Source organism: Lithobates pipiens, unplaced genomic scaffold (genome assembly GCF_037356315.1).
Source record: "Lithobates pipiens isolate NorthernLeopardFrog02 unplaced genomic scaffold, aLitPip1_a1.2 Scaffold_18, whole genome shotgun sequence".
Taxonomy (NCBI): Eukaryota; Metazoa; Chordata; class Amphibia; order Anura; family Ranidae; genus Lithobates; species Lithobates pipiens.
In genome coordinates this window covers 619,315,089-619,328,399 of record NW_027507758.1, presented here as the reverse complement: position 1 = coordinate 619,328,399, position 13,311 = coordinate 619,315,089, and the positions used below count along the sequence as shown (strand labels likewise).

The following is a 13,311-nucleotide window of genomic DNA, read 5'->3' as shown; positions in this document are numbered from 1 at the left end:
ATGTAATAATTATACTGTCTACGAATAGTAAGGTAAACAATCTGTAGATTGAATGGTCGGACCACCAGCTGGTTGGCTACAGGTGGGGGGAGGGGGGGTTATTTTTTTATATATATGTATAAAAAGGGGATAGGAAATGTTTTGTTGGGGGAAGGGGAGAGAAAAGATCTCGCACTGTACATATGGTATAGTGCACATATACAGATCTCTTCTCCTAAATTTGGGAGATAAAGACTGGATGGTATGTCAGGCGATACCAGGAAAATTGAGACAATGCCAAAGCCATACTTACAGGTACCCACTACCCTCTCATGAAAGAAAGAGGAGACAAGGAAGGGCCATAAAAATTGGGCCTTGGGCAGTGGTGGTGGTGCCCTAAACCAAAAATATTGTTGGAAGCTAGCATTATCAAGATTGAGGAGGAATAAGATAGTCAATCAGCATAGGCAATCTTCAAGGGATGCCACATCCATGGAAACATCAATCAGTTACATCAGCATCAGGTGCTTGATAGCTGCTGATCCAAGACTGATTATTTTTTATGAATGTGAGCCTATCAATGGAGTTTGTGGACAGGTGCTCTATGACCTGTTAAAAACCCTCCAGCAGCCCTGAATATGCATCCCGAAAGAACACTGGATGCAGGACAGGCCAATAGCTCAATTGCATATTGAGCAAGTTCTGGCCGGTGGTCCATCCTCAAGACCCAGTGGATGGTCTGTTGGAAAGGTCTCCAAGTCTGCACTTGCCCCTAGATATTCCTGCACCATGTAATGCAGACGCTGGCTTGAACCGATCAGACCTTGGCGCGGAGGACTGAAAAATTGTCTAAAGACATCTGTCAGCTGGCCACCTTCCCCACTGTTCTTCCTCTGACTGAACAAAGCCTCAGCAACACGTTGTCCAGCACCAGGAAATTGTAACCTCCCTAGGTCTGGAAATGCATTCCACAAACCTCTCTTCAAGGCCTCCTGAAGATGTTTCATCCTCTGCTCCCTCTGCGAAGGCAGGATGAGTTCTGCAACCTTACCCTTTTAACGTGGATCAAAAAGGGTTGCCAGCTAGTAATAATCACTCTCCTTGATACCACGAATCCTAGGGTCCTTTTGCAGAATCAGGGAGGCCATGCAACTAAGTTTGCAAAGGCATTTGATTATGAGTCCTCTGGGTCACTAAGGATCACATGATCCATGGCCTCCTCAAATGGTGCAAGGACAGTGCATGCATCCTTTCTCAGTAGCCACTGGTGTGGCAAAAAGAAGCCAAGCTCCCCTGACCCTGTCCTGGTGCCATACACGTACTCATTGATGGCTCTCTGCTGCGTGTGCAGCCGCTGCAGCATTGCCAACGTTGAGTTCCACCTGGTGGGCATGTCACAAATGAGGCGGTTGGTGGGCAGGTTGCATTCCCTTTGAATGTCAGCCAGCCAAGCACTGGCATTGTATGACTGACGGAAATGACCACAGACTTTTCTGGCCTGCCTCAGGAGATTCTGTAAGCCCGGGTACCTGCTCAAGAACCGCTGCACTGCCAAATTCAGGACGTGTGCCAAACATGGGACATGGGTCAAGTATCCCTGTCAGAGAGCGGAGAGCAGATTGGTGCCATTGTCGCATACAACCCTTCCTGGCTGGAGTGGCATCAACCACCTCTGAGCCTGCCCCTACAGAGCTGACAGAATCTCTGCCCCAGTGTGGTGATACATAGTAGCCCATTATGCTTTACCTTTGCAGGGAGACAAAGAGGTAGTAAATCCATCAGGGTTTACTTCCTCTTTAAAATGCTTGTAAAGTCCTAAAAATGCCACTCTATTCTCGTAGTATATAATGTACAATGTGTGTATTTCTGTAATATAATTGTGCCAAATACCTTCGTTATAGCACCGCTCTGCGCTTCTGTGACCCGCCGGAGCTCTCTTCCCCCAATTATATTACAGAAACACACACATTGTACATTATATACTAGTGTAATATAGTTGATTATACAAGCATTTTAAACTAGGGCTTATTTTAGGGGTAGGGCTTAAATTGCAGCCCTCCTGGAAACATGGTATACTACACTACACTACACTACAGCGGTGCGCTGGCAGGACGTCAGAAAAAAGTCCTGCCAGCAGCTTCTTTGGAGCGGTGAAGGAGCGGTGTGTTTACCGCTCCTCCACCGCTGCTGCCCATTGAAATCAATGGGGCAGCGCTGTAATGCCGCCGGCAAAACGCCGCTATTGCGGCGTATTGCTGGCGGTTTTAACCCTTTCGCGGCCGCTAGCGGGGGGTAAAAGTGCCCCGCTAGCGGCCGAAATGCGCCGCAAATCCGGCGGTAAAACGCCGCTAAAAATAGCGGCGTTTTACCGCTGACGCAAGGTGTGGTGTGGTGTGAAAGGGGTCTATGAGCTGTTTCTGGGGGCTGCAGTTCCTCTGAGCTCCACAAGGTGGTCATCTCACTTATACTGAGACAGGAAGTGATGTCAGGTACAGACAGGAAGTGATGTCAGGTATAAATAGGAAGTTCCGGGTGAGAGGTGAGTAGAGAGGAAACGTTGCTGGAAGTGGCAGCAGAGGAGGTAATAAGATCTTATATTCTATTTACACCCAGTAATCCCCCGTCATGTCCGTCCTCTTCCTCCATAGTCACTGTGATGTCATTTATCTCCAGCAGATGATGATACACACATATATAGTGTGGAGACCTAGATTAACCCCCTTCAGGGGTAGAACTTCCCCACGTACAGGGCCAAAACCTTCTCTCCATTTTGGAGATGTGTCACCTTCTCACTCGGGATGAGTAGAACTGTCCTGGGTTCAGTTGGAGTGTTCAGTGAACTTGGAAGTGGATGGGGAACCTCTGCTGGACGGAGCCGCTCGCCCTCTGCACTCCAGGCTCACCCTGATTGTCAGGAGGGGAATTAACGTATGGGCTCCAGAGACCAACGAGAGCGTTTCTCGGGGTCACCAGGGAGTGTGGAGGGTGAGCAGCTCTGTCCAGCAGAGGTTCCCCATTCACGGTGGTGGAAGTCTCTGCTCAGCCCACCATGACTCAGGGGAATTACTATATCCAGCCAGCCAAGAATGACCAGATCCCTTAAAAGGGGGCTTCCCACAAGCCTGTGATGGCTGATCTTGTGGGAAGTACCCCGTGCCCATTTAGGGTTGCCACCTCATTCCTTTAAAACCTGAACACATGAATTACAGGGGTTCTGTGGCTGAGTTAGGTGGTAATTAAACTCACTCGGTGCCTTATCTGCAATAAATTGGCCTCAGAACCTGAGTAATTCATATGTGTTCGGGTTTAAAGGGATGATGTGGCAACTATAGGCCCATTGAGCATCTTGGGGGGGGGGGGGGCGCAAGTGCATGAGATCTGTACTGTATGTGGGCCTCAATACTTGAGATGAGCATTTAATCAGCACAGAGGTAGAGCACACTTTGTTTTACAGTGAAACAATGGAGGTGGCACCACCATTGAGGAAGATTGGTCACGGCTAGATGGGCTTTGACCAATTTATAGGCACCACAATAAGTTCAGTTTTGCAGCCCAGGTGTTTTGGCATCAGTTACCTAAAATTAAAATTATTGTTTGTTTTTGTTTTTTTGGACATATTGTATAACTTAGTAATGTGTTCAGGTTGCAACTCACATTTCTAGCATTGGGGTTGTAGTACTACCAGTCATTTGCAGCACTGATGCTTTGGTATCAATTGCACGTATAAAGTAGGGATGAGCTCCGGCGTGTTCAAATACTTCACGTGCAGAGCCCGCCAGGAAGTCGGCGCAGCGCTGCGCTCATTACAGACAGTGAGACATTGCCCTGATCTCTGCAGCCGTGCATCGGAAAATACTGCCTGTGATTAGTGCAGTGCAGCGCAGCGCTGCGCCAACTTCCCGGCGGGCTCTGCACGTGGAGCATGCGAACACGCCAGAGCTCATCCTTAGTATAAAGCTGTTTTTGTTTTCTGCATAAAGTGTATTCATGCCAATTAAGTAGACTACAACACTTTTCTGGTACATGGGTTGTGGTAGTAGCAGCCATATATTGAGGAATATTGGTCAGGGATAAGGGATATATGGACCTTGACTAATTTATATGCAACCAAATAAGTTGGTATGTTGTGTGTGTGTGTGTGTGTGTGTGTGTGTTTTTTTTTTTTTATTTATTTTTGTTTTGTTTTTTTTTGTTTTTTGCAGCACTGGTGTTTTGGCATCAATTGCCTTTAAAAGGTTATTGTTTTACACATACTTTATAACTTAGTAATGTGTTAGTTTGCAATGTGTTTACAGCACTGGGGTTATATTACCAGCCAGTTGTAGCACTGGTGCTTTTGGTATCAATTACTTGTATAAAGTTGTTTGTTTTTCTGCATAAAGTGTATTAATATTAATAAATGTAGTAGGCTGCAATGCATTCTTTACAACATTGGGGTTGTGGTAGTAGCATATAATGGGATTTTTATATACAGCTTACCTGTAAAATCCTTTTCTTGAGAGTACATTACGGGACACAGGAGCTTCATTACATAGTGGGTTATATAGACACCTCTGGTGATTGGACACTGGTTGACCCCAATTAAGGAGAATTCCTCCCCTATATAACCCCTCCCATCTGGGAGGCACCTCAGTTTTGTAGCAAAGCAATAAGAAACCACGTAAAACCCAAGAGGGGCGGGAGCCCTGTGTCCCGTGATGTACTCTCAAGAAAAGGATTTTACAGGTAAGCTGTATATAAAAATCCAATTTTCTTGATCATACATCACGGGACACAGGAGCTTCATTACATAGTGGGATGTCCCATAGCAATGCTCAGATTGAGGGGAGGGAGACACAGATCATAAATATAGACCGCCAGGGACCGGAGGACCTAAACTGCAGCCTGCAGTACACTGCGCCCGAAGGCGATATCCTCCTTGCCCTCTGATATCCACCTGATAGAATCTGGTGAATGTGTGGACTGATGACCAAGTCGCAGCCTTACAGATCTGAGCCAGGGAGGCCTGGTGATGCACTGCCCAAGAAGCACTAACAGCCCTAGTAGAGTGCGCCTTCACCCGAAAAGGAGGAATCTTCCCCTTTAAGCCATAGGCCTGAGAAATAACTTGTCTGATCCACCTTGAGAGAGTGGACTTTGACGCCGCCTGGCCCTTTCTAGGGCCTTCCGGCAGAATAAACAAACAATCAGTTTTCCTTATCTGAGCAGTTGCTTGAAGATAAATACTGATTGCTCTAACCACATCCAAAGTGTGTAAAGACTCTTCCTCTGTGGACTGAGGGTCCGGAAAGAAGGATGGTAGGATTACATCCTGATTCAAATGGAAACCCGAAAGCACCTTAGGTAGAAAGGACCTGTTGGGACGCATGACCACCCGGTCCTTATGGATAATTAAATACGGCTCCTTGCTGGAAAGAGCTGCCAACTCTGATACTCTTCTAGCCGTAGATATGGCTACTAAGAAGACCAGTTTTTTAGTCAGGAGAACTAAAGAAGCCAGATGCAAAGGTTCAAATGGTTGCCCCTGTAAGGCCGAGAGAACCAAATTCAGATCCCATGGGCATACCGGAGGTTTAACTGGCGGTTTTGTCCGCATAGCCCCTTGGATAAAAGCCCGTACCAGGGAATGTGATGCAAGCGGCTTTTGAAAAAATACTGACAGGGCCGAAATCTGCACTTTGATAGTGCTTATGGCCAAATTCATCTCTAGGCCTGACTGGAGAAAGGCCAAGATTCTGTTAATGACATACTTTCTAGGATGCCATTTCCTGAGTTCACACCAGGAAACATATGTCCTCCAGATTTTGTAATAAATACGCCTGGAGGCCGGCTTTCTGGCATTGACCAGAGTAGAAAGGACTGGCCCCGAAAGGCCACGGTCTCTCAGAATGTGGGTCTCAGCAGCCAAACCGTCAAATTCAGACTGCGTAAAGCAGGATGGTAGATTGGACCCTGTGAGAGCAGATCTGGCCGGAGAGGGAGGGTTCATGGCCTGCCTACTGCCAACTTCATGATTTCTGCAAACCATGGTCGCCTGGGCCAAGCCGAGGCCACCAAAAGGACCGACTTTGTCTCCCTCTTGACTCTTCCCAGGAACCGCGACAGAAGCGGGCTCGGGGGGAAGGCATAGATCAGATTGTACTGATCCCAGGGAACTGTCAGAGCATCTGACCCCTGAGCAAGTGCATCTCTTGTCCTTGATACAAACTTGTCCAGTTTCCTGTTGAACCTGGATGCAAACAGATCTACGTCCGGAGTACCCCACTTGTGACATATGTTCTGAAACACGTCGGGGTGCAGAGCCCATTCTCCCGGGCACAACTGCTGGCGGCTGAGAAAATCCGCCTGCCAATTTTCCACTCCTGGAATGAAGACTGCAGAAAGACACGGAACATGCTTTTCTGCCCAGACAATTATGCGATTCACCTCTTTTTGGGCCACCAGACTTCTGGTACCGCCCTGGTGATTGATATAAGCCACTGCGGTGGCATTGTCGGACTGAACCCGAACCGGGAAACCTCGCAGTCTGTAAGACCACTCTGAGTGCCATGTAAACTGCCCAGATCTCCAAGATGTTTATGGGCAGTAGATTCTCGGTCGCAGACCATTTCCCCTGCGAGCATGTTTCCTCCAATACAGCTCCCCAGCCTGTCAGGCTGGCATCTGTTGTGATAATCTTCCATGAGAGAGGAAGAAAAGTTTTGCCCTTCAGCAAATTCTTGGTTTGTAACCACCAGACAAGACTCTTGCGTGTCCCTGGGGATAGACGCATAGGAAGATCCAGAGATTGGGGCTTCCTGTTCCAAGCCGCAAGGATGCATGCTTGCAGAGGCCTTGAGTGGAACTGGGCGAATGGGACGGCCTCGAAGGAGACGACCATCTTCCCCAATAGTCTCATGCACAACCGAATGGAGGAAGATCTTCTGCCCAGAATCAGGCGCACCAGATCTCCAATGGCCAAGGCCTTTAGCCTTGGAAGAAACACCCTGCTCTGAGCGGTGTCGATGATCATACCTAGGTATTCCAACCTGGTAGTCGGTTGTAGGGACGACTTTTCTAGGTTTATGATCCAACCGAGGCGTTCTAGATGTTCTAGCGTTTTGGTGACGCTGCGACTTAGGAACGCTGCAGTTTTCTCCATGAGAAACAAGTCGTCTAGATAAGCCATGACGGCTTATAAGGCTTATAAGGCTATGCCCTGAGCTCTTAAGTTTGCTAAGAGAGGGTCCAGAATCTTTGTGAAGATTCGAGGGGCTGTAGCAAGCCTGAACGGCAAGGCCACAAATTGAAAATGGCGCCGCTCCACCGCGAACCTTAGAAATTTTTGGTGTGCCGGAAAAATTGGCACATGGAGATATGCATCCTTGATATCTATTGATGCCATGAATTCTCCCCTTTGCAGGGAGGAGACCACAGTGCGGATTGACTGCATTCGGAAGAACCGGATGTTTAAAAACCGGTTCAGATCCTTCAGATCCAAGATAGGTCTGACACTTCCATTTGGTTTTGGAACGGTGAAGAGATTTGAGTAAAACCCTGAACCCTGTTCTTTCGGGTTCACTTCTACTATCACCCCCTGGGATAGTAACTGATCTAAGGCCAGAAATAGCGGTTTTTGCTTTACTGGATCCCTGGGGATCCTTGACCTTAGGAAACGAGAAGGTGGAATCTCCTGAAACTCTAGCTTGTAACCCAGAGATACTGAAGAGATCACCCACTTGTCCTGGATCTCTTCCCGCCAGGCGCCTGCAAACTGCAGGAGCCTTCCCCCCACTCTGCCGAGCGGGGGCGCCCCTTCACAAGGAAGTTTTTGGGCTCTGCTTGGCAGGCTTTCGCCCCCAAGTCTTTTTCTGTCCCTGGGCTCGGCCTTGAGCCTTTCTAGTAGAGGAGGACTGAGAAGGCCGTCGCCACTGTTTAGAGCTTGATGCTTCGGGAGAGAGAGCACGCCTGAATGAAGGACGCTTGCTCTTTTTGACTGGAAGGAGAGTAGATTTTCCTCCTGAAATATTTTGGACGAACTTATCTAGTTCTTCTCCAAACAAACGCTCCCCTTTAAACGGGAACCCAGTCAAATGCTTCTTGCATGACAGCTCAGCTGCCCAATTCTTTAGCCATAGGGCCCTTCGCATGTGAACCAACATGAGAGACAAACGTGATGCTTGTTGGACGGAATCCAAAATCGCATCAATTATGACACACAGAATGTGAGGCAATTCTGCATAATTTTCTACTTCCTCACTGGGAAGGAGCCCAAGCATCTGTTTAACCTGTTCCTTGAGGAACTGACACAACCCCACGGCTGCGACTGTAGGTTGCACCACAGTGCCAGCCATGGAAAAGGAGGCTTTTAATAAGGTTTCCAGCTTTTTATCAGTTGGATCCTTGAATACCTGCGCAATATCCAATGGACAAGTTAGGTTCTTATTCACGCAAGAAACAGCCGCATCGACAGATGGGACCCCCCACTTCTTGGTGAAACTTTCCTCCACAGGATAATGCATAGAAAACCTTTTAGGAGGAGCAAACAGTTTATCGGGATGTCCCCAATCCTCATACATCAATTTATCCATTAAAGGATGAATTGGGAAGGAATAAGCAGTCTGTGGGGCTTTCCTGACTCCCAGGGAAGAAACAGAGGACGTAGCGACTTCAGCAGCAGGCATTCTGAATGTGGTACGCACCAATTCAGTATAATATTGCACCTGCTTTCTGAGTGCCTGGGAGGAGGGGACTATCTCCTCTTCCTCTGACTCATCCGACTGCTCATGATCCCTATCCAAAGATAGGGATCCCTCCTCATTTTCAGAAGATTCATCTGAGAGAGGGATTTCAGCAGAGGGAGGGGATCTACCCCTTTTCCTGCTATCTTTTAGGGAAGCAGAAATAAAATTCATGATTCTCCCTTCAAAACCCTCCAATGTAGCCCTAAGGGAGTCCTCAGTGACATAAACCGGGGCTGCGACATTAGGAGAGGCTGCAAAACCTGACAGGGGCACTGACTCGTCTTGAGGGGCTGGCTCCAGTCTTGCAGGGGGGGGATGGTAACTTACAGGCACTTTTGGAACCCCTGGACCTAGGCGGTGATTTGCCAGTGCCTTTGCTACCTCCCCCTAAGACCCTCTTACGAGGAGACATAGTACTAGGCTACAAAGCAGAGGTACTAGTACAAGTGCAATCACTGTTGTGCTTAAAGTCTCACAATAATATATATGCTTAAATTGCACAACCTGATGCTGAGTAGGTGTCTAGGTTTGCCTGGATCCAATCCCCACGGATGCTTACTGCCCACAGCTCCTGTGTCTCCAATTACAGCCCCCTGACGCTCTGGGCTTTTAAGACTGCCGCCTGACCTCATAGGCTTTTAGTTATTACACTTAAGGTGACAGTTCCACATCATACAACTATCGTTACAACGTAAATTAGCCCCCCCGGGGTGTTTGGGCTTTCTATCTATGTAATCCAATACTTCAGATGAATGTTAATCCGTTCAATCTACTTACATCAATCGGATTACGATAACTATGCTGTATTGGTTAACCTGCCTTCCCCCCATCTTTTTGTTATTTCTTTCTTATTTTTCTAATCTTTCTATACAACTATGATGCATGTACGCCTATGGCAAAATGTTAATAACAAGAGTTGTATTTTCTCATAGAACTGCTCCATGTTCGTACTGCTTGTACTAGCTTACTACGAATGTCTCAGATATTTGTAATCTTTGCAATATTTGTTAATAAAATTCTTTTGGAAAAAAAAAAAAAGACTGCCGCCTGGCGTCTGCGCAGTACAGCGCCATGCACACTGACGTGCACGGCTCGCAACCACACCCCCCCCCCTCCTCCATTAGGCCGGGAGCGCGCCCGGCGCGCGTGCACACGCCCGCGCGCGTGCACGAGGACCGCGGAATCCAGGGGGGAAGGAGAACCCAAAACGGAGCTGCGTGGGACCCCTGAACTGCGTGGGACCCCTGTTTACCTTCGTTTGTGGCAGGGACTCCAATGGAGACGTGAGTCAGCTGGAGAACCAGGCTTCACTGAGCGTGTGTAATGAAAGGCATGTAAGTATGCATCAGGCTGCTCTTACTCCCTCTAGTGGTGGAAACCAGGTAAGACATACAACTACTCACAATGAAGAAATCCATTCATATAATTAAATATACAGGATAACTTCCCATACCTGTCCTCGCCGCAGGAATTGCTGAACCAGACAAATTCCAGCCTTCACCCATCACGGCGGGTATTGTTAGCCAACCTTCAGGTTTATCTGGGGTTCCTTCTCGGAAGAACCTCCCACCTGGGCCATGTAGAAAGCTCTGCCAGAAACTTTTGTGCGCTCTGTATAAACAGTACACCAAGTCTGGTTTTCCCAGAGCCCAGTCTTCCAATGGAGAGGACTTACAGGCAAAACCTCGCTTCTTCGGCTGACGAGGCCCGGATACCATACCATCTTGGGAGTCAAATATCGGCCCGAGGTATGGATCCGGTTTGTTGTAGCCCTTCGGCCCTCGCAGGGACCTGCATAGAGCTAAGTTTTTACGTGACCATCACCATAGACACTGGCGAAAAAACTGAGGTGCCTCCCAGATGGGAGGGGTTATATAGGGGAGGAATTCTCCTTAATTGGGGTCAACCAGTGTCCAATCACCAGAGGTGCCTATATAACCCACTATGTAATGAAGCTCCTGTGTCCCGTGATGTATGATCAAGAAATATCTATTATCACCATCTCTATTATCACCATCTCTATTATCACCATTATCTCTATCTCTATTTTCTCTCTTTCTATATTCTCTCTCTATTCTCCCCCTCTCTATTCTCCCCCTCTCTATTCTCCCCCTCTCTATTCTCCCCCTCTCTATTCTCCCCCTCTCTATTCTCCCCCTCTCTATTCTCCCCCTCTCTATTCTCCCCCTCTCTATTCTCCCCCTCTCTATCTTTTGTATTATCATTTTTGTTGTGTAATTATTATTTGGAGCAATCAGGATCGTGTGTGTTTGTTAGTAGCTCTGGGGTTGTGTTAACACTTACCTGTCTTTGCAAGTAGCTTGTTTTTTTTTTTTTTTTACATACAGAACAACGCTATACTAATTTGATATATACGGTATATTACATCCTTTTCCCTCTTTATCTTCAACTACTTCAACCCCCCCTCTTCCCTCCTTCCCTTGCAAGAACGAACCCTCACTTGAGAGTAGCGATGTGATGCATTGTGTATGCTGTATCAATGGGTGGGCATGGCCAAATTCCTGAAAGATGGCCTTTAAAGCGGTGTTCCACTTAAAAAAAAATAAATAAAAATAATAATAATTTAAAGTCAGCAGCTACAAATACTGCAGCTGCCGATTTTTAATAATCGGACACTTACCTGTCCCAGGGTCCAGTGATGCGGGGGATACCCACTGCACGAGTGGCGCCGCACGCCATGATTGGCCGCATAATCATCTGGGAACCTGTGTGTGTCCCAGATGATTGACAAGAGGGAGGGGAGAGCTGATCTCCCTTCCTGCGCCGAGGGGGAAGTGATGTCAAGAGCCCAGGCGCTGAAGGAGGCAGACTACAAGGGACTCCCTAGCAACAGGCATTTAGAGGTCAGTAAAAATAAAATAAAAATTATTCTCCAATATTTTTTTATTTTTTTTTAAATGCACATAAATGAATATTTTTTTTTATTAGGGTGGAAGGGGGTGGCAGGGCAGGGTTCGGGAGTGCGTCGCGCGCGGGGGGTGGCGTGGTTCGGGAGTGCGTCGCGCGCGGGGGGTGGCGTGGTTCGGGAGTGCGTCGCGCGCGGGGGGTGGCGTGGTTCGGGAGTGCGTCGCGCGCGGGGGGTGGCGGGGTTCGGGAGTGCGTCGCGCGCGGGGGGTGGCGGGGTTCGGGAGTGCGTCGCGCGGGGGGGTGGCGGGGTTCGGGAGTGCGTCGCGCGGGGGGGGGTGGCGGGGTTCGGGAGTGCGTCGCGCGGGGGGGGTGGCGGGGGTTCGGGAGTGCGTCGCGCGGGGGGGTGGCGGGGGTTCGGGAGTGCGTCGCGCGGGGGGGTGGCGGGGGGGTTCGGGAGTGCGTCGCGCGGGGGGGGTGGCGGGGTTCGGGAGTGTGTTGTGCAAGGGGGGTGGCGGGCATTTAGAGGTCAGTAAAAAAAAATAAAAAAATTCTATTTTTCTTTTTTTATGCACATACATTATTATTATTTTTTTTATTAGGATGGAACTCCACTTTAAGTGGGTGGCAGGGCAGGGTTCGGGAGTGTGTTGTGCAAGGGGGGTGGCGGGCATTTAGAGGTCAGTAAAAAAAAATAAAAAAATTCTATTTTTCTTTTTTTATGCACATACATTATTATTATTTTTTTTATTAGGATGGAACTCCACTTTAAGTGGGTGGCAGGGCAGGGTTCGGGAGTGTGTTGCGCACGGGGGGTGGCGGGGTTCGGGAGTGCGTTGCGCACGGGGGTGGCGGGGTTCGGGAGTGCGTTGCGCACGGGGGGTGGCGGGGTTCGGGAGTGCGTTGCGTACGGGGGGTGGCGGGGGTTCGGGTGTGCGTTGCGCACGGGGGGTGGCGGGGGTTCGGGTGTGCGTTGCGCACGGGGTGGCGGGGTTCGGGAGTTTGTTGCGCACGGGGGTGGCGTGGGTCCAGGAGTGTGTTGTGCACGGGGGGTGGCGGGCATTTAGAGGTCAGTAAAAAAAAAAAAAAAATCTTATTTTTTTTTTTTTATGCACATAAATTATTATTATTTTTTTTATTAGGGTGGAACACCACTTTAAGTGGGTGGCAGGGCAGGGTTTAGGAGTGCGTTGCGCAAGGGGGGTGGCGGGGTTCAGGAGTGCGTTGCTCGGGTACCAGTTTGTAACCAAAAATGACCTCCATCCATCTAAATTCTATCCAAACCACCCCCAGTACAGAGCTCTCCTTCCACCCAAAAATAAAGGGATTAACCAATAATTAATGAAGCAGTAATCCAAGAGAGGAGAGGACTACTGCACCCAGTATATAACAACCACAAGAATATAGATATGCACCAGTATAGAAATAACTTTTATATGATTAAAGATCAGTAATAGAAAATACATCCAATACTTTATATCAGAGGCCTTGAATTTAAAATTCACGGATCCTCATCAGTAACCTTTTCATCACTGCCCCTTTACATCAGTGTCCACAAACCCCCTTCATATAAGTCTCCCCCCTCCCCCCTATAGATCAGTCCCTATTTACATCACAAAGACCTTTGTACATCCGTGTCTTTGGCCTAACCTTGACATCCTAGTCCCCCTTTACATCAGTGTCCACAGACCCTCTTCCCATCAGTCTCACCCCCTATAGATCAGTCCCCCCTTTACAGCATTCC

General features: G+C 48.4%; 1 protein-coding gene across 1 annotated transcript in view; it reads left to right on the top strand.

The window, feature by feature from the left end:
- The first annotated feature begins 2,478 nt into the window (after positions 1-2,478).
- LOC143989446 (uncharacterized) overlaps positions 2,479-13,311 on the top strand; it is a 32,178-nt gene continuing 21,345 nt past the window's right edge. Inside the window, exon 1 of the mRNA XM_077489575.1 lies at positions 2,479-2,560. The gene's annotated coding sequence lies outside the window, so the exon portion shown is untranslated. The remainder of the gene's footprint in view (positions 2,561-13,311) is intronic.